At 44.1% G+C, this 21,808-nt stretch overlaps 1 protein-coding gene and 1 long non-coding RNA gene across 2 annotated transcripts in view; one reads left to right on the forward strand and one right to left on the reverse strand.

Annotated features, from left to right (window-relative positions):
• gal3st3 (galactose-3-O-sulfotransferase 3) overlaps window positions 1-19,863 on the reverse strand; it is a 36,289-nt gene extending 16,426 nt beyond the window's left edge. The window contains exon 1 of the mRNA XM_047595608.1: window positions 19,538-19,863. The gene's annotated coding sequence lies outside the window, so the exon portion shown is untranslated. The remainder of the gene's footprint in view (window positions 1-19,537) is intronic.
• A 182-nt stretch (window positions 19,864-20,045) lies between these two features.
• LOC125014505 lies at window positions 20,046-21,024 on the forward strand. The gene is made up of 2 exons (XR_007113516.1): window positions 20,046-20,282; window positions 20,397-21,024. It is a non-coding gene; the product is annotated as an uncharacterized LOC125014505 (long non-coding RNA).
• The last annotated feature ends 784 nt before the right edge of the window (window positions 21,025-21,808 follow it).

Raw genomic sequence — 21,808 nt, forward strand, 5'->3', positions numbered from 1 at the left:
CACCCAGATAAGGCAATTGGAAATTGATTTTCCCCGCCATGTGTACACCTTAATCTGAGTTACACTAGTTTGTGCGCATGCTCCACACTTGCTGCGCTGGCGTACGACCCTGGAACAACGACATCCAAGAAAGCCAGTCGCAGAAGAAGAAGAAGGTAAACAGAGCCGGTAGAAGAACCACCTGAGGGATAGCGCCATCTCATCTGCACCATAAGTAGCGCATACATTACGTACAAGATTTAAAAAGCTGAACTGTTATCCATCTGGTTGTTGTTTGAAATACTGGTCTGCCGCATGATATAACAGGTCAACCCGAAAGTGGGCCATATTAACCTGCTGAAAAGACACATATCGCCCCCTGGTGTGGAGGAGGAGGACGTGCTCCCGTCAGTTATTCGATTTTCTCTGTTGCATGTAAACTGGGACAAGGACCGCATTCAGAAAGTCGAATTTCAAGCATAGCTCGATTAAGACGTGAATGTAAATGCACCGATTGAGTCATCTCTGGACCATGACATATACGCAAGAAAACTGACTCTGGTAAATTATTGTGAAACCTGAATGCTGCAGGTGTTTACTCTGAAACTGTCACATTAGAGGATAAAAGGATTGCCTCTGAAATCCAGTCTCACAGAAACACGCTGCACAGACTGCTGTACAGTCTTCTGTCATCTGATAATCCTTCAGACTGTGACGTCGGCTCAGATTGGACTTCCGAGAATCCTCTTCTTTTTCACTGGTATTCTTTATTTAAAAGTGATTTCATTCGCTTGTGTGTTTCAATGAACCCTCACACAATTCCATTAGCATCAGCTTTCATTTTTGCTAAGTACACTCTAGCCGCGGCATGATTTTAATAAAAGGTCTGATCTGTTTCTGTCTGTGAGATTTAAGTTTTTGCCACTTCTGAACTTGGAACTCGTGGTCAGGGTGAAACAAACATTTTTTTTTTTTGAGCCCTGAGCCGAAGAAGATCAGAGCTTCTGTCTCCATCCGTGCAGTTTCTCTTATCGCTCTCTCCCCACAGTCCCCCTCCCGTCCTCATTGCTTTAATCTGAACTGTACCTCAATGCCCAACACCCCCCTCTCTTTCTCATCCTCCACCGCTCCGCTGGGCTTTCCCTTTCTCCACCACTCTGCCCTCCAAACCTTTATCTTTACAGTAAAGGCAGCTCTCTGGTCAAGAGTCCCTACGGTGCTTTTGAGGCACGAGCCCCACCCTGTTCCTGGACCCGAGACGGAAGGCGATGGAAGGGATGCGTGTGCGCATTTATGTTGTGTTAATATGTGTGTCAATGTGTGTGTTTGTGCATGAGCGTGGATCATTACTTGTCCGCGGGGCAGACTCCCCGTGGACCCACACATACAGGCTTTATCTCACCCTAAATGACCCCCCAGAGAGAGCGATGAGGGGAGAGAGAGGGGGAGGGTATGGGACAAACAAGGGTGGGATGATAGGAAATGGGGAGGAGCAGAGAGGTGTAGATGGATTGCCGAAACAATAGCAGGAGAAAGATAAGAGCCGAGACTAAATGAGCGGTAGCTTTCATCGTCAGGCCTCGCGCTGCTTATTGATGAAAGACTTTTAGATTGTGTCTTACCAGCATGCGCCTTAAGCCAAATCCAGGGAGTGAACAGGACAGACAAAAAAACATCAACCACACCATGATCCCTTTGGCAAAGTCAAGTGACACGCACGTCTTTCGTTGGTTTGTTTTATTAACTTCGCATGCAAACATTCTTGTCTGCCGCTTAATCCGCAGATTTGTTTTATAAGTTTTTTTTAGGATGTCTGCAGAAAAGGTTGAGGGAAAGCTTGTCCTTTTTAAAAATGGCAGCTTTTAAAAGACCTCTATGTTAATAAAAACCTATGTTCATTTGAATTATTACAAAAAATTATATATATAACCTGCCAAAATCAAACTTCTTTAGGTATTTACAGTCACATCCTTACATAAGACAAAATATTTCATCATCTGACTCTCTGCCAGAAGAAAATGCTATTTTCAAGCTTTAAATGACATTCACCATTGCTCAGTTAACGCTAGGTTACAGCTGATTCAATCCAAGGTCATACACAGGTTACACCATTCAAAGGTTAAGCTGCTTAAAATCTTTCCCCAAACTTCCCCCCCTGTGTGAAAGGTGCAATAAACCAGACAGCACACCTGCCCACCAATTTTGCCTGTGCCCTGAGATTCAGAATTTCTCTTGTTCGATTTTCAGATGGTATTCCCATGCACTTAAAGTAAACCGGGACCCTGACCCTAAAAAAACGATGTACTTGGCATCTCTAACACATTGGACAACACAGGTCGAATTGTTAGTACGGTGGTGGCTTATGGTACGGTCATAGCAAAGAGACGCATTTTGAAAGTGTGGAAATCTGACTCACCACCTAAGTTTGAAGCCCGGCTGAGGGAGCTGGTAGGAGTCCCCCACATTGAAATATTGAGATATGAGATATCTGACAACAGAAATTCTATGGTGTATGGAGACCTATCCTAGAGTACTTGAACCTGTAGTTAACCCCTCTAAAGAGTACCTATTCTGGCACTTAACAATACTTGTTCATTTGAAAATTCACAAAAAAATATTTGATAAAAATAATTTGCAGCTTTTGGAAAATGCAGTTTTTGGCGGTTCATGTGAACCCTCTTGTCATCCAGCCTCTTTGGTAGAGAGAGAGACAAGGAAAACAAATACACATGCACATGGCAATATATTGAGCCGGCAAAATTATCAAGGTGATTTTCATTTATCTTGTGATTAATTGATTTTTCAAAATTCTGACTGTATCGGCACGTCATAGTATTTTGCTTTCATGCATAATCACATGTTCACAACATTTTTTACTGAGAGAAGAATCAATACAATATATTGACTAAGGATGGACTATTTCATTGTCATGAGTAAATATTGTAAAATAATCCCACACGAGTGGTAAAACAGGATTGCATTGCCCCATGTTAGCACTGACTGCTGAGCAAATGAAATCACACTTTATATATATATGTATATATATATATATATATATATATATATATATATATATATTATATTATATATATATATATATATACACATATATATATATACATATATATATATATGCTCATTAGTTTTTATTTTGACATATATACATTTTTTTTAAACTGCTATGTTTGTAATATCCATAGAGTGCGACCGGCTGCCGTATCAACTGTAGTACTCGCGCAACATTTTTTTCTCATTCATGAAAAGCTAAAATTGGGGAAACTTTCAGGAACAGCTTTAGTCAGGGGACTGGACATCCGAAACGGGGGACTGTCCCCAGAAATCCGAGATGTCTGGTCACCCCAAATAAAACAGTGATGCATTTTGTTTAGAAGCGCTGAAAATGGTCCGGTCTGAAACAGTGTCTTGTGGCTCATCCTTCCGAATGCTGTGTAATCAAATACACTGGTATACTGCTATATTAAAAATTTATACCATAACAAAAAAAACAAAAAACTGTATTCGTATGAACCAGTATATGAGTAGCACTCAAAGGCTTGCTGCTCCGCTTCTCAAAATATCATTCCCTCCCTATCTGCATTCATATTCTGCTCAGGAAACTCAATGTGCTCTTGCAACTTAGCTGTTCATTAACATAAGATAGCAGCTTCCTCCTTTGCCAAATTAATTTGATGTTCTGAGGCAAAGGCCTTCAGCAGTGACCTTCAGCAGATTTAATCACGGCTCCCTGCCAACTAGACTTGCCCTGGCCTGGGGTGTTCACCTGAGCTAAGCTAACCGATGTGTTGTAAACGCTTTTGCCACCCTCATAAAATCAAAGTTGTAGATATTTATATGCCCCCTCTGTGCTGCGACTCTGTGTTTAAGGCTGGAGCCAATTACTAGCACAGAGACGAGGGTTCCTGCAGGTTCCTTTGGCTCGCAGCCTATTTTGTGTTCTCAGTGTTATTGGATGACAGTTTATTCTGCTGCGGCGTATCTCTACCCACTACAGATAAAAGAGAATTCCCCGCTTCATCAGCATGACAAACAAGCGCGATTTATGAATCTAAACATGCCAGCTTCCCTCAGAGTTACCGCATATTTTCAGTAGTAACCTCCTTCCAAATCCTTCCACTTGTCCCACAAGCTTTGCACCACGAGTATCTCAAACTGGAGAGCTTTGATTCTGCCAGCACCACAGCACAAAACCAAAAGAGCTGCCTGCACGCTGCAATTAAGCTGAGGCGCTGTCACGATAGGAGACAGGAGGAACATTAAAGGCTCCTCGGCACCACAGTGGAATATGTACAAGCTTGTTTAAAAAGCCTGTCAGCCTTCATCAACGGGCTGCACATGCTACTGAGGTGGACAGACCGAGAAGGCGGCCTGTGGTAATTAGTATTTTGAAAAAGGACCTACATCATGTGGATCAAATCCAGATCAGTCTTTGGGCAAGCGCTCTGTTAGCGAGTTATTAATGAGGAAGTTTCTACAAAACAGAGCGACGTGTCAGGATGCACGCAGCAAACAAGTAAAACAAGCAACTAGCGCTATATTCAGGAGGGTTTTTGGCCGCCTGCCACTGCTGGCCCAGCCATCTGTGAATAAGTCATAGATTTTTCCAAACTTGTGGCGTAGTACCAAAACTGGGTCCCATACAGTTGCTGCCTCTGGGGCTCCCGTAACCCTGAATCTACAAATAAACCCGTGCCATGGTAGCACTGTGTTTATATACGTGCGCAGGACTCTTTTGTATACTCTAATTATGTTCAAGTCAAATGTGGAGAATAGAAAACAAATAGAGGCTTGGACCAAATACAAAAAACTGTGTTCCAACCAGTCAGCTGCAGGAGAGTTGTGAGTAGCTGGCGTGGAGTAAGGAAAAACGCAATGTCTTTTTCACGTATTCATTTTGATGCTGCAACTTACTTAGCTCACGTTAGTCAGAGTTTGGCCTTGCCGACGCGTGACCATGGACCTGGAGCAACATACCTCCGGAGGAGCACTCAAGGAAAAGATGTGTTGTTTGGTTCTTGAAGTGAACTAGGAACGATCATCTCAATGGTCAACAAAGCTTTGACCAGTCTACCTGTTAATGCCACTTGATGAACGTGTCATAAGAAATACAGCAACCAAAACCGGAAAGGTGTTTGTAATAAAGCCTTCAAAAAGTTGACACGACTTGATCCTTCAAACTTGGCATCAGTACTAACCACCGAGCCATTGTGCTGCCCCCCATGAGCACAAATTGTCCAAATTTTGAGTCCAGTGTAGAAGGTTCCTCACCACACATGGTGGGTGCCATTACCTCAGTGAATCCTAATCCTTGCAGTTTCCACCCACACTCCTGCCCCGACAAACAGAACATGGGCTAATGAGCTGATAATCCTGCCTACAAGCAGGAATACGAAAGATCAATGCTCGCTAAATCAATATAACATCATTATGATGATAGCGAAAATCCCTGTAAGCAATTAGAGAGCACTTGAGAAGGCGCCGTCCTTACTCATGCCCAATTATGACTGGGTCAAATGGGCTTAATTGGGTGTCTAGTTTGTTGATTATCGCCGAAGCAAGCGGATCACACCATTTATCAAACTGATGCTGAAAAGAGGTCCCTGTCTAATTACGGCTTGTGACTGCGGTAATAATCTAGGAATTAAAAAGCAAATAAACCTTGCAGCCAGTGTTTCACATTAACTTGTGGTGTAATTAGTGAAGGGAATCAAAGAAAGGAGGTCCAGTTCTGAATAAATCTGGCTAACAGACATGTTTCATTGGGGAGTGAATGTGAATAACAAAGAGAAAAAGAATTCAGGTGAATACCTGGTTGGTGGAATTTGAGCCGAATGGTCCAGTCATTTTTTCTTAAAGTATACACTTGCTGGGGCACTGACGCCTCCCAGCGAGAAGGTCTGGGTTTGAGTCCAGCTCCAACCCTAAATGGGCCCTAGGTGTGAGTGTGAATGGTTATTTGTCTCTGTGTTAGCCCTGTGATAGACTGGAGACCTGTCCAGAGTGGACCCCACCTCTTGCCTGATGACAGCTGCGATAGGCTCCAGCTCCACTCTAGTGAGGTAAGCAGCAGTAGAAGATGATACGAGTATATGCCTGCAGTAGCGCGCAGATGTTATTTTTGTTCCTAGATGGCTGTCTTATTTGCAACTACCTCTTTTCAAAAAAAAGTATCTATTGTCATGGGAGGTGTATGCCCCGTCAGTCAAGACTGTCTTTCATCTTCCTGATATATTGCATATTTATATGCTTACAATAAGCACTATAAAGGGTGAGCAGCAGAGCTGGAACCGGATGTTTAACAGATCCACTGCTCTGTTTGGCATGTTAACATTGGCTTGGTAGCACTGAGCACAAAACAAAGCTGCTATTTATGGCACCAACATCTGTTTTTATTTTATTGGACTAATATGTCTTGCTGAAAACACACCGCTTGACATGTTGCTAAGCTACTGATGCTTTGATATGGTATATTTCACATGAGGATATGATCATATGTTCTGACAAATTGTCACTTACTTAAAAATGATCCAACAAAATTCATACCGTCTATAATGTAATAACTTTTCTTTTGATTTCTTTTTTCATCAGACACTTTTAGGTTGTTTGAAACAGAGGAATCTACCGTCGAAACATGTCAGATGTCAGGTGTCAAACAACCTAAAGTGTCTGATAAAAAAAAAAAAAAAAAAAAGAAAAAGAAAAGTTACTTAAAACTGTCCATGTATTGCACTCATCCAAAACCAGTCAGCTGGTTAAATTATTATTAGAGGTGTTATAGAGGCTGGTTATTAGAGGTGTGAATCACGGGGCATATGTGGACAAAAATGTGGATGAGCTTGTTTTGCACTACAGTGACCTTTCCATTCTCACGCCGAAGTTTGAAGCAGCCCATAGAACAGAGAACAGTGCGTTACAACATTTGGCTACCGATAAGAATCGAGGAAGGCGGAAACACATATATATATACACACACACGCACACACATATTTTTCCCCAGCACGGTTTACAGACAGGCACGTCCACAGGCAGCACAGTGCAGCCCATATATTACCCCTCCCCTACTAGCAGAGAGTCTAGACGTAAACACGGACAAATGACCCTTTTCGTTCAAATCACATGATTAAAAAGCAATTCATGAAGCTCACTGCTTCCGTCAGTTTGACGTGATGACATGCACAATTAACTGCTCATTTTAATTATTCACTGACGCAAAAGAAGAACATTCATGTTTATTCTGCGCACTCTTCTATTTATTTTTTTTTGAAAACCTGACACCGCACCCTTCATGCAAATCCGTTTTGCCAGGAGCAGCTAATGAGCCTGCAGCCCCCGTCCTGGAGCAGAGATGATGAGCTGCAGGCTGCTCGAGGTCTCGCAGCACAAATCGAATCCCCACCCTAGACTCTTCTTGTATATTCAAACACACGGTCTCTGGCTACAGCCGACACGACCCGGGGCTACTTCTCCTCCACCTTTGTTGTAGTGCCGCTCCAGTAAACACGCAGACCTGTAAACAGACTTTGATGTGTAAAATCAGTGCAATTCCCCATTTAAGCTTCGTGGCCGGTGGGGCGCTGCACATGCGTTCTTTATTGGCTGGCAGCCACTGGAAAAAAATCTGTGCTGGGCACAGATGACCGGTTGTGAGAATGTCATTCACTTGTGGATTCTGAGACTCTGAGAGGCGCTCAATGCAGACGGGGAGGTCAAAGGACAACTGCTGGACCGACTATATGAGTGTCTCGTTTTGCTGTCAGCTCCCAACAGTAGCGGCAAAGAATCGGAAAGACAAATTACAAATTCCCTATTCTCCACCGAGTGTCCTTCCCCTTTTTTTTTTTTTTTTTGCTGTGCATCGCCTCCAGATAACCGGCCGCTCTGAATGGAGAGCCGCAGTCTGAATAATTAACCACAATGGAACAATAAACACACTGTTCTCACAAGTTCCCCTCATTCTAAAAATGTTTAAAGCAGATGGCACGTTGCCTGAGGCGCAACTTTGGAGTAAAGAGAGGGTGAGAGAGGAGGGAATGGACTGAGGAGGAGAAGAAGAGGATGGAAACAATACCAAAATATTCAAAAGCGCAACTGTCTTCGCTTGTGGCCACGGTTCTGGAGGCGGTGGAGGTGACATGTTTCAATGTATCGTTGAAGCCAGGACGTAAGACACAGACAGAAGAACAAAGCATGAAGGAAAGCAAAGGTGTTCGCCAGGCAGATGATCACACAGATGAGATCCAAACGGAGTAAATGTGCCGCGCTCAGAGAAAATGTGTGAATGGAAGGTCGATGAAGCGACAGAGGAAAGCTGCAGAGCAGACACTGCAGAGGATAAAAGGACAATGCCTCTTCATCAAACAAAGTCCCCGTCGCTTGACGGACAAGCGCAGCGGCCTTCGGTTGTGAATGGTTACAGCATGTCCTGTACTTTTCTCCTCATTCAGTAAAATGAAGGGAAGTTCGAACAGCGTGACGCTTAGATGTAAGTAATTCACCGAGGCTCTAATAGTTGTTTGTGTACGAGGCCAAAACTGTGGAATACGAAATCCTGCAGACACGCTGAAGCTTTCCCTTTCTTCTGTCCGGCCACTTTGCACGGGATCTTATCAAGTTACACCTTGCCTTTGCATTCGCAGACGTTCAACATTTACATGCACAAGCAACACTTAGTAATAATCTACGCAAGTTGCAGCTTTTGTTGCTCACTGTGTCCATTTACATAGTTTGGCAGTTTGACAGGCTGCCAAGAAAATGTATAGTCTGATAGCCTTTTAGCCATTTAACTTCTTCCATCTCCCTGGCATACACTACACCAGGGGTATTCAATCAAAATTCAAAGAGGCCCCGTTACTAAACTTTCCTCCCAGCAAAGGTCTGAATCTAAAATCAACAATGTACGTACATTTCTGTATGATTTATTGTCAAATTTCAAGTGTTTTCAAAGTAGTAGCCTATACTTTTATGTTCAGGTCTTAAAAGGTTAGAATTTTAGCGGGAATTTTAAGCGGGAAGAAGCGTCATTTGGTCCGTGTCTGCCATTTGGCGATGCCTGCACTATACCCTCTCCGTAGGCTCTACAGTATCTACACCAAGAACTTCTACAAATTTCTAATGCATACAAGGCAAATAAAGAAAACTTACAATAAAACTTTTGCTAATAATTGGAGATTACCGAGTTCCCATAGAAATGAAAGGGCTTCAGTTGACTGACATAGGCAGCCAGGGCTATTACCCCTCTAAAACCATGAATACTGAAGAAGGCAAGAGTAAAATGTAGTTTAAATAATACATTCGGATCCAAAGATATTGGGACATCGACACAATTCTCATCTTTTTGGCTCTGTACACTAGTGTCCGACAGATGAACCATAGCCGATATGCAACTGATATAGTGAGTTTTTGAGCTGGAATGAAAACAGGCCAGTTGTGCATAGATTTTGCACCGATATGATTATGTAATGGTAGTCACCGTGACAGTAGTACAGACAGATACTTTCTCAAACCAACGTCTTTATTTAAGACTTTTAACATTGAACAGACTTTTTTAAAATTACAATTAACATTTGGACTTAGAGACTTGCAAATTGGCACACAAACAAAACTTAAATAATGTAGCAGAACTTTCAATAAATAAATAAAAATAAATAAACCAATCTAAATAAAGGATGTGCTGTCAGTCAGTCAGTGTCTAATACTTGAAGTCAGTGAGGGGAAGGTTGTAATACAGGAAGCATAGTTTCTCTGCACTGGCATCCAACAGGTTGCATCTCTTATCCTCATAGATGTTTCCTACTGTGCTGAAAACCCTCTCACGGGGGACAGATGTGGGACGAGTAAGGAAGCGCCGGGACAATGGAGACGAGCCAAAGTGACGGAGTTTAAATAGATGCGGGTGGCGAGTTGATGCGGTGGTTGTACACACTCGTGCTTGTTTATGTCACTTTAGGGGACTTTCCAGTGCAGGAGGGAGTGGAGCGTGGATGTGAGTCAATCTCCTTCAACCATGCACGGAAAAGGGGATTGACAGGAAAGCTTTTTCTAATTTACTGAGAAACAATGCAAAGGTCAGAAATGCATGCCCAAAAACACATCGTTCATTCGTCCCCTCCATGAACCACACACAATCAAACCAAGCCAAAATGACAACGATAAAATATAAGTGATCCCACATCGTGTCGGGGAGACTAGAGCTTTCTTGGTTAAATCCTTTTAGCATATATTAAACTGCAACACTTTGGTGCTTGTTTGCAAACTGCTAACGTCACTCGTGTAATGCTACTACTGAGACAAAATCTGCGATGATATAGCAAAGTTGCCTCGCAGTTATTTTACATCGGGGGACACTTTTGAAAGGGGCAATGAAATGTGGGCTATTATTGTTGGTCCAATCATGTTTTCATGTTTATAGTTACTTATTTCATGAACTAACTTGCCGTGACTTGACACACTTTGTTTTTTCTATCGGCGCAACATTTCACCGATACGATAGAACTGGAGCCGTCCTATCGGGCCCCGATATATTGGTGACCGATAATCGGTCGGTCACTACTGTACACCACCACAATGGAATTGATATGAAACATCCTTTAACTGCAGACTTTAAGCTTTAATTTGAGGGTATTTACATCCAAATCAACAGTTTGTATACGGCCTGGTCTGTGTTATTCCTTCATTATCCCATTGACAAGGAGCAGATAAAAGGTCTACAGATCATTTCAGGTGTGGTATTTGCATTTTTAAATCTGTCCCAATATTTATGGACCTGGCTGTATATTTTTCTGCTGTGACCAAGGCTGCAATAGGAGCATGACATTAAGCTAACAATCAGACGTTTTCAACCAACCCATAGCTTGCGGCTAAGTTAGTTTAATAGAAAAGTCACAACTTCAGCTTAATTAACAAGCCTAATTAAGACCAGGTACAACATTTTCTGAAGTCAGAAAAGGTGTATGTGATCTATATTAAACTTGGCCTACTGCTATACAGTATTGAGCTAATTAAATAACACATGGGTTCAAATAGTCTTTCCTGTCACATGTGACAGTAGTTTGGCTGTGCAACTGCCGTAAACATAGGTATAGCTGACATAAGTATAACTGTCTCCTCACTTCACTTCACTGTTAGCTTCTCCTCTGCTAATATTGCAGCTTCTGAGATTTCACCTCTCGAACAGAGTCAGTGTCTAACATGCCGCCTCCGCTGGCTCAGCAGCGATAGCGACGGGTCCTACTGTGTGGAGGAGGCTTTGACAGGTCTCAGCTAGTGCGGTGCTCTGTGTGAAAGAGCGCGGTGTGGAGGCAGCTCCTGTATCGCTGAATGAGTGCTGACTGAAATATCACATCTGACTAAATTATGCTGGATAGGGTTTAAAAAATATATATACATAAACATGTCTAATCAACCAAAGATTTTGCGACCCCCATGCAGTACCTCCGTGGATCCCCTAGGGGTTGCGGGCCCCCTGTTGAAGACCTATGCTCTAAGAGTAACTTGACCATGATTTTCATCCATTTTGACTAAAGCCGTAATAGAACCATGCCTGACTAGCTAGCTTAGCAGCTGGAAACATTTAATCTAGCGATATATTTTAATGTTAGCTTACTTAACATGTTGATACATGGAATTAATTAGAATCCTTACTTTAAATAGCAAACATTAGCTGGGTCTTAGCTGTCACATAGAAACAAAAGTGTGTACGACTCAGAGAAACCTGCTTATTTCTCTTTTTCAAAATGTCTTACTATCTGCATTGCAATCTTGTGCGAGAAGGCTTAAGGAACTGATATCTCTGCCTCGTCTACCACAGATTCCTCTCCAAGCGTCAGCTTAACATCCATGCATAAATCACAAGCAGCTCTTAATATTTGATTCCGAAATCGTGACAGCAAAACTGTGTTGTTTTCCCCTCGGGTTTTCGGTGCGGTGGAAAAACAATATCTGTGGGAATGTGAAAAGTAAAGGTGCCTTTGTTGGACCTTTGCTTCAAAACGTTTCTTTCAAATCACCTGAGCAGAAACGCGCCTGCTGTCTGCAGGGATCAAGCACATGACCCGTCAGCTACCGGAGAGTCTATCAAACCACCGGGCCAGACAGAAGTACCATTACACGGAGTAGTGATGCAGACACAGACACACCGAGGGGCAGGGGGAATAGCGGGAGGAGGGCAGCCAGACGAGCTGGTAGTCACGGCGATCGCCCGCCCGCCGCCGCCGAGGGAAGCTGTGTACGACTGTAATCAGATTTCACTTGCTGCCCGAGCGTCTAAGCCAAACAGACAGACCTCGCTGTGGTCAGCCGGCCCAACTGATGTTGATGTGTGTTGCGGGAAAAGTAAAACAAAAGGAGATTTTGTTTTGACGAGAGTGTGTGTGCGGTGCGTTTGTGTGCATGCCTGTTTGCTTGCACATCTGTATTTACCGTTTCCGTGCCATGCTTATTCTTGTTTGCATACTTCTCTGGATTTCAGTGAGTTCAAATTGAGGGCTACTTCTATCTTTGTGAGGGCCGGGGTGTCTCAGTCCTTCAATGAGGACGTTTTTATGAAACTGGGAACATTTTGAGTGGTCCTTGCTTCTTTGCAGGGGCCTTTGAGGTTAAAAGCTTAACCTGGAGTCAAGCCAGCAAACTGTTTTCACAACAGAGAATTTCAGTTTTCTCTTCAAAATCAGTCCAGCTGTATGTGTAGGTGCTTCTCTCTCACTTCTTTTTTTAACCGTGTTTTTCAGATCCTGGTATTTAATTAAGTTTTAACCTCCTCAGTATTTGAACTGTGGGTCCTCACACACCTCGACGTCACTGCGTGCGTGTGTTCACCTGTGTGTTCTGCTCTCTGATCTCGTAGCATTTCTGTAATGGCTGGATAGCAGAGGCTCAGCTACAAAACGTACTAATTAAGGGCCCAGATCAGACCAGACCCCCCCCCCAACGGGGTGGGCACCCTCTGCACCACCCCTCCACCCAAAACACACACACACAGTACATGCACACGCAGGGTGCTGTCACTGGTAATGACTACATGACGCATGGGCATCCTGCACACAATAATGCTAATATATAATTCACTCACAGCAAGCATTAACACACATGTGAAGAGGTGCAGTATAGGTAAAGCCATAAAATAACCCTAAAAGAGTTTATACAACCTCACGCCTTTAGCAAACCAAGGCGGCTTTCACCCGCCCACCTGAATAGCTCAGTGAACTCCCTTTCTTTTTTAGGGTAGCAATCAAAAGGAACCTGTTCTATCTAAACGTAATTCAAGCGCGATCCAAGGGTTACGCGTTAAAGAAAAGGTTTACGCTTCGTGCCTCATAAGAGGGCGTTGTAGGAAGTAATGATGAATGGCTAGATTTTGGACAGGTGTTAACTTTAATGCTAGACAAGCTGGTTTAGAATAATTTAAGATGATGAGTTTTGGTATCGATCCAATACCAAGCAAATACAGGGCTAGTATCACCGATAAAGATATGTAGGCAAATAAAAAGTTTTTCTTATTAATTCCCCTTTTACTACATACGATTGTTTTACAAAAAAGTCATTAGTGCAGTGGAAGTAACAATGTAATAGTAAATATAAAAATGGCTCAGAGAAGGAAATGTTACTTGCGATACTGGCCTTGGTACTATCGATACTATCAATATTCCACCCAACCGCCCCCGTCTGTGCTCACGTTCACCTCCACTGCGTATTTGTCAGGGCCGTCCAGCACTTGAAGGAGTCCTTTATTAACTCCCGTCCGTGTAAATCAAATCGCTCCTTCCAGGCCACTGAATGAGACGTAACACGATGCTGCTGAGGTCTTCAGAAAACACTTCTGTTCGAGGATTCAAAGAGAAATGTTTCATTTAAACCCAACAACACTGAAGGAGTCCCTCGTCACTCTTTTTCAAACCGACGAAGCCCGTCATTGAACCATCGTGGGGAAAAGTGATATTCAGTATCTGGTGTCTGATTTTGTGCAAGTGATTCTATAGATAACGTATCGAGTGGCTTGTTGTTACAGACCCTGGCGTTGAGAGCCAACACAACAGTGTGTCCTTACCCACTGACCACGGCCGTTTGTTCTCCTGGAAGATTGCGCTTTGTCTGACGCGGCGTTCGCCGCGACGTGCGCTTCGTCTTTCCGCCCCTCGGAGGGGGCTTGTGTTTCCTCGGGGGTCATGGGAATAGCACTGTTCGGAGGGCGACGTAAACACAACGCTCAGCCTCCCAGATCAGAACCGAGATCGCGACGGGGAAACTCCTACGCGCCGACAGCAGTAATTTCGGTTCAAGTTAGGAAACCCAAGAGATGATTAGAGTCATTATAAAAACAATGAACATGACATCATGTATGTACTCCTGACAGCAGTTAACTCTAATCCCATTTGAAGCAGTAATCTGATTAACCGAATAATTTGTTTTGCACAAATGGTTACAATCATGCTCTGTTCTCGCAGCAGTTAGCTTAAAGAGCACAAGCAGCTATTAAATCCAGGTTTTCAGTCCTGATTTCTGCCTTTCAAGACCGTCTGTTAGACAACAGTCTGCCCTGAAGAACTACTATTAAGGGATTAGTCCTCTGCACAGTTTTGATATTTTTAGATATACAATACAAAACTGTATACCACAAAATAAACAGAAAAAACAAACATGCCTCAATCAAATGACACGGTTGTCATGTTAATTTGAGATGGCATGGATTCATCCGAGTGTGTACGGGGTCTGAATATACTGTGGTTGATGAACTCAGCGACCCAGCATCTTTTCTGAATACACAAACCTAAAAAAAAAAAAAAAATGAATCGTGTCGTTGCTTTTATTAAACATAAACAGATTATTCATGCTACCGTACAGGACAACGAGTGAAAACACCTTCGGGCTTTCTCGGAAATCCGGACGGCAGAGAGCGCCTATAAGAAATCAAGGTCAAAGTTCTGGTAAGTCGGGGCTGGGGAGTTGGGGCCGGGGGGGGGATCTGCAACTGAAAAGTGTGTCTGATAACGGCAACAAAAACGACCAAACTGCGAGGCTCTCAGCGGACGTAATAAATAATGCATTTCGTGCGAAACAGCAGGGCCGTCCAGATACGGGACTTTGCTCCTATAATCTTCCCGGCCAGGCCGTTTTAATCCGGGCTCTGCTGGAATCTGACTATCGGACATCTACGAGCAGATGAAAACGTTCGCGCCGAGGGCAGCTCCCTGGAGCCGGGCCCAGACCCCCGGCAAAAAAACCCTCGTCCATCTGTCTTCATCTGGCACCGACGGCCGCGGTCAGACCCACACACGGCAGGCCACCGCCATGAAAGCCGTGTTTTTTTTTTTTTTTTTTTTTTTTTTTGCACACTCAGTAAAGAGCTGTTCGGAATTCACTTTCCAGGAAGCGAAACGGGCCCTCACAACAAATTTCTCGTTTGCCTGATGCGGGCCGGCGTCCTCTCTGAGGGCTGCTTGACCCGTTGAGGTCATCTCGAACTCCGCTCCCTTTCCTCCTCTAATCTAATATCTGGTCGCGGCGTTTCTGCGCGTCTCCGCCCGAGAAGACGCACCTTGGCACTAATGCATCAGACCTGCTGGAAGTTGGCCAGTGTTCAGTGTTTGATTGTGCCGATATGCTTGTGTGATGAGGGTAGCTCATGGATGGCAACGACCCAGCAGGGGATCAAGTGCTGTGTGCGGGCTTACGTATGTGTGTGTGTGTTCTTGAACGCTAGCTAGAGGTTTGTTAATGTGATGCATTAATCTCTCCTAGGCCCTCATCCACACACACACACACACACACACACACAGACATTCCCTGAGTTCTCCGCGGTGAGCCGAGATGCCCACAAGTAAATTTTTAATCACGAGCGCTCTAATCACTTAGACCCACGGCCTGTCTCAAACACCAGTCGTGACCTCCGTTAATATGCACCAAGAGGACTTGCCGACGCTGGTGGACTGACAGCGGCAAACAGCGCATCCGCCCACGCTTTGAAGCCTGCGTGTGTACACAGCACTCCCTGTCTAAACTAACTGCAGCCGAGACGGACTTCCACGTCTTGCTTGTTTTCCTCTGTGTCCTCAAGTGAAGTCAAGTGCCTTTCCTTGCTGTTGCGACGTTTGTTGCTCTCTGCAAAAATTCTTTTCCAACACATCTTCTTTCCATTTCTCGTCACCTCGTTTAGAATTGAATTTTTTTTTTAAGCTTAACAGGCTAAATAAAAAAAAAAAAAAAAAAAAAAACTAAAAACAGTCCAGTTGAATTACAGCAGGGGTCTTCAAAGTTTTTCAGGGCCATGACCCCCGAAACTGATGAGAGATTAAGTAGAAACCTCCTACCTACTATATGTGATCTATATTAAACTCAGCCTAGAGCTATTTAGAAATACACATCATAATTATCATCATTTTGCATTCAATATAAAACTATCCCTTTACTAAAATATGTTTATTTCATGTTAATCTGTATTTAACGAAATTTAAATTTGTGGGTGGAATAAAAAAAAGTCTAATCAACCAAAGGTTTTGCGACCCCTGCAGTACCTCCGTGGACCCCCTAGGGGCCGTGGATGCCCTCCTGAAGACCTATGAATTAAGGGACTCTGTCCATATTTACAGCTTTTCAAATGCGGCGAGTTTGCCCTTATTCTGTTGTTAATTGAAACTGTGTTTGTGGACATGGTGAACACAACCTGATTTGAAGGCACCATTAGTTACTTGTTACGTTATTTGGTGTTTTCACTTGACAAATGACAAAAAATGCCTCTTGATTGCCTGCTCAACGACTTGAATCAAGTGTACAACACCCTGACACCCAACAACAAAACTGTGTGTCCTGTGCTCTTTCATCATATACATGCCTTAAAACAAGCTCATTACTTTAAGGATCTGTTTTCCCTTCAGGCTCCTTTGCTCAGATGTACCTACACTATCTGTACAGCCGAACCTTTTAAGGCAACGTCTGTCTGACTGCGACCTGGACAAATGGAGGAATTTGTGTTACATACCAACAAATCTTCAAGTCTTTCCCTTCCAGGGTAGCGATATATAGCGCTGCCTCTCTGGCTCGGGGCCTGAAAACTACCCTCTTCAGGGACACTGTACGACACGCAGCCACCGAGCTGTATATCACAGTCTGATACTGTATAAATAAACTCCTTTTTGCCCCGGCATCGCCCTTTAAAGGTCGCAATCAGTTTACAAAGACTCTTGTGATGACGTTTAACACATCCATGCAGCGGATCTAAGCCAGCGCGACGCACTTTGTCATATTGACTTTTTTTTTTTTTTTGCTTTGCGCACACGCGTGTTTGAGTGTGAACACGGTTAGAACCGTGCTTGCGTATGTGTGTCACCGTCCTAACCCCCTTCGCCCTCCATTGTTATTCCCCTGCATTGCCATCCTCCACACAGAGAACACATTCATCACTCGGTCTCGCTGCTTTCTTCTGGGCATGCCAGAAAATAAAAAAAAAAGGGGGCGAACCTTTTCAGGTCTGTGCTTGTAAATGACCTGCCGCAAAAGGGTTTATTAAGTCTCCCTCCCTAATGCCACTAACCTACTTCGCAGGAGGAGAGAGACAGGAAGAGAGGAGGCAGACCGGTTGAAAAGACTCACAAATACCTAAATGCCAAAATACATAAATAATGAAACGGTGCTGCTCAAATTTTGACTGAGGATTTCAATTAGTCGGTGAGGATCTTCAAGGTGTTCCCAGGGTGTCGGCCCATTTCTTTTCATAAAAGAAATGAGAAGTTAGACAAAGAAAGAACAAACAATGCAATGGAAAGTAAATGTGCCCACAGTTCTCAGTAGCTCAGCTGAAACACTTGTATAACTAGTGACGTTTTGTGGACTCATCCAACCGCCCTGACCCCCTCCCTTTCAAAGCGCTCTGTGACATCTCCCTGCGCTCTCCTTCTCTGCCTCCCTCTCTTATAGCTGCTTGACGGAAAAGGTGAAAAGAGGTGCCACTGCAAGAGATGAAAACGAGCTAAATCTGTATCCCGTGTGCCAGATCCAGCTCCAGTTTTAAGTTTAATCAATATGGTACAGCGCCGCCTCTGACGCTCCTCCTGTTGTTTTGTCTCACCTGCCCTCAGAGGCTTGTCATGGCTGTTTAAAGACCGAGACCGTGGTAGAGTTATTATTATTCTTTTTCTTTCCCAGTGTCTCGTCGACCCACCCAGCCACCCTGACCTCTTTCCTTTTCAAACGGTGCAGCTCCATAGCACAACATCTCTCCTCAGATGTTTGCCTGATTGAAAATGTGAAATGAAAAAGGTGCATTCGCAGACTCTAATGCGCCTGTTTGGAGTTGGAGACCGGCCAGAAGGGAACACATTTTCATAACTATGCCAACTCTGTGCCATTTTTCTTGGCATCGTCGCCTTGATTGATTTATCTGTTGTGACAACTCTCCAGTGCTCTCCTACTTGTTGTTTTTTTTTTCTTTTTTTTTTCTCATGCACCTGAAGATGTTTTTGTGCTGTTTTTGCCCTAATCCTAAATTTTCGGACGCATGAATTAAAATACTGAGAGCACAAGGATCCAATTTTATGAATCAGCTGCAGCTACTCTCTTTTTTGCACTCGTGAAGACTTCAGACACCAGAAACCTGCCGTGAACCGTCCTGTTATCTGCCGCACGCACAGACCTGACTGATTGACTGACAAAATATCTAATTAACGCTGCATCATCGAAACGGAGCAAACGGAAAAGCTCCTGCCGACTTCCACCCAAACTAATCCACTAATGGAGAGGAATCCGGTCCGATCTGTGGAAAATATTGAACACATATACTCGTGCAACAGTTGCTCTTACTACGTTCGATAAATAAAGCTGGGGGATATAAATAGTTTATCATTAATCGTCGCCCTCCTCTCCTGCCCGCACTAAATGGTTCACGCTGATAATCTTGCGCGGTTCATCTCTGGGCGCGGTGTAATTAATTTACCGGCATAGGTGTTCACACGCTCTTAATCTGATTGAACAGGCGGAATCAATCATCCAGACAAGCCTCGGGCGCTCAAGGAGACCGTAAACACTCTCCTCCCATCTCCTCTTCATCACCCTCCTCCGACGGAACACACGCGATGCTCGTTAGAGGACACGGGCAACTACGCCAGCAACCAGAAGCAAACAAACAAACAAACAAACAAAAAATCTCCTCAAGAGGTCCCAAGCCGTCAAATGTGGGCCAGATCAGATCAGATCAGATTAGATTTTGGGGTCGTGCTGAATGAAATCACTCCGCCGCGCATCTCCAAAAAACGGCACACATGTCGGCCCCGTGAATGCGTTTTTTTTTCCCGAGGAGAAAGTGTCAGCGGGCGTCCCGTAAATAGAAAATGACTGGAACGGAGCGGCTGTCGGTGCGTAACTGTCCCCGGCCGCGACGGAAAGAGGAGCGCGGGCATAACGGGGACAAACGGGGGCTGAAGAGTGCCAGCGTGGTCCGTTTTTCCTCTCATATTTGCAGCCCACCAGACACCATTGCGCTACGGCTACGGATTAGAGCGGCCATGTGGGACAGGGACTCGGTCGGTAGAGACAATAGGAGCGCACCGTTACCCACCTTTGTCATCTCGGAGCTGAGCTGTGCTGTGATGGGATGTGACGGCGGCGGCGGTGGCGGTGATTTCTCCCCACTGTGGACGGGCTTGCGTGCCCCGGCTGCCTGCTCCCGCTTCTCCCTCCTCTCCAGTCCAGTTAGCTCTTCTTCTCCTCCTCCTCCTCCTCCTCCTGCTTCTTCTTCTTCTTCTTCTTCTTCTTCTTCTTCTTAATTTATTAGAAGACCCTCCCGTCCCTCCGCCTCTCCTTCATTTGTTTGCTGTCGGTGGGGCTTGGTGATTGTTCAGGTGTCGGCGCAGATCTGCTTGTCTGTCAGCGGAGGAGGCTCCTCTCGACTCCCAGTGAAACAAATCGGGTGACGGATCTCTCTCTCTCTCTCCCTCTCTCTCTCTCTCTCTCTCTCTCTCTCTCTCCCTCTCTCTGTCAAAACCAATGCGCGCGTTCGTGCTGCGAGGACGCGTACCGCCGGGCACACATCACGCATTTATAAACGTGCACGCACGGTCCTCGGCAATCCGCTCTTCAATCTGCAACTTTAATATAATTCTTCTGTATTAGCATTAAACTACATACCGCGTGGTATTTACCCGCGTTTCTTCTATAATGGCCCCTTTGTCCTTGTTTTTTTGTCTTATAAAGTTCTTTCCTGCTGATGCGTCCGTGCGCATTTAAATCCGAGCTGACAGGGAAGTCATATGCAAATTTCACGGCAAAAAAGGACGCTTTCTTTAGTGATGCATGCCACACAGGTAACCTAATGAATAGGGCCTTCCCTCATGCATTATTCCAGCGTGATCGTGGATCCTGCGTGTTTGTAATGCCCTTCTGCATTAAGCTTTTTTCTTTCTCTCTTTTTTTTTTAGGTCGGCCCTCCCCACCAGAAGCTCTGTTCCTTCCAAAATTGCTACAACTAATGCAAAATGCGTTTTTTTTTTAAGTCTAGGCAACTAGACTTAAAGATGTTTCGACACGTTTGGACGAGATACAGCATGGGCCCGACGAGGAATTGTGGATTTGAAACATTTATTGGACAAAATTAGAAAACGTGGAAAACAAAGGACGTAGGAAACAGTTAAGTGTTACATACATATTGCGAAACAATTTGGGTTTTCCATTTTTTTGCCCTGGTAATATGTCGCAGCCAACTGAGCGTTAAAAATGTGCTTGTGACGTGTTTTCTGATTATCATGTCAGTCTTGCAGTTAATGCTTGAAGAAGTGACTGAACAGCTTTAATAGAACAACAAAAACAACGTGGCTAAAGCTACATATGTTGAGTCTTTTTGTGAAGTGAAGAGTTCTGGTTTGAATTAAAATGCAGCTAATTGGAGGGTTAAAGGGCATAGTTCCCTCTGGGGCGTAGTCACTTCGTGGTCATTTTGGTCCATCATCACATTTGTCTCTTGTGTGTTTTCGTACTGTGATATTACACTCTGCTACGTCAGGTTCAAACTGCTCAGTATTTTTCATTCAATAAATTGTGAGAAGTCGACGTTTTTTTCTGATTTGGGTCACGGCTTGTCACACACTTGCAGCTAATGTTGAACCATCAATAACAAGCATGTCTTTGGAGTGTGTGAGGAAGCTTGAGTACTGAGTAAACTCAGGCAGACACATGGAGAACATGCAGGCTCCACCCAGAAAGGCCTCAGACCGGTAGAACCCAGACCTCCTCACTGTGAGGCATCAGCGTTAACCACCACAGCACCGTGCCCTCCTAGTCACATACAGACACACTCCACACGTTGAAGTAGATACAGAAAAAAAAAAGTATTTGAGCAGTGACTGAGTTGAACCAATTTGTTATAGCTTCGGGCTATTATTACAACAATAATCAAAGTAAATATGTAACATCACAGCGTGCCCTCCTTTTCACCCAGTGACACCAGAACCGCAACTGGTTTGTTCCTGCAATTCTTCTGCTTTGCATTGTTTCAGCTTCCGATAAATATCGCAGGAAATAACAAAATGACGTTAAATGATGCATCTGCAGCAAGGCTTCGACTTTAACCCACAGCTGGGAACATTTATGGATATGCTAATTTGCTCAACAGCCCCTGTAATGGTTGCTTTCCTGGAGGCAGGAACTTCAGCTGCCCTGATCCAAGTCTGTGTGAGGACCTTTGCTGTGTCTAAACTAAACACCATTTATTAAAACCCATAAACAACTTACAAGGGGTCTCTCTCTCGTATTGTCGTGAGCTGGGACACAAACTGTGTCTTCCTACAGTATCCTGCAGCAGTGGCCTCCTCTAATGGCAGATTAATTTAAATTC

Source organism: Mugil cephalus, chromosome 1 (assembly GCF_022458985.1).
Source record: "Mugil cephalus isolate CIBA_MC_2020 chromosome 1, CIBA_Mcephalus_1.1, whole genome shotgun sequence".
NCBI lineage: Eukaryota > Metazoa > Chordata > Actinopteri > Mugiliformes > Mugilidae > Mugil > Mugil cephalus.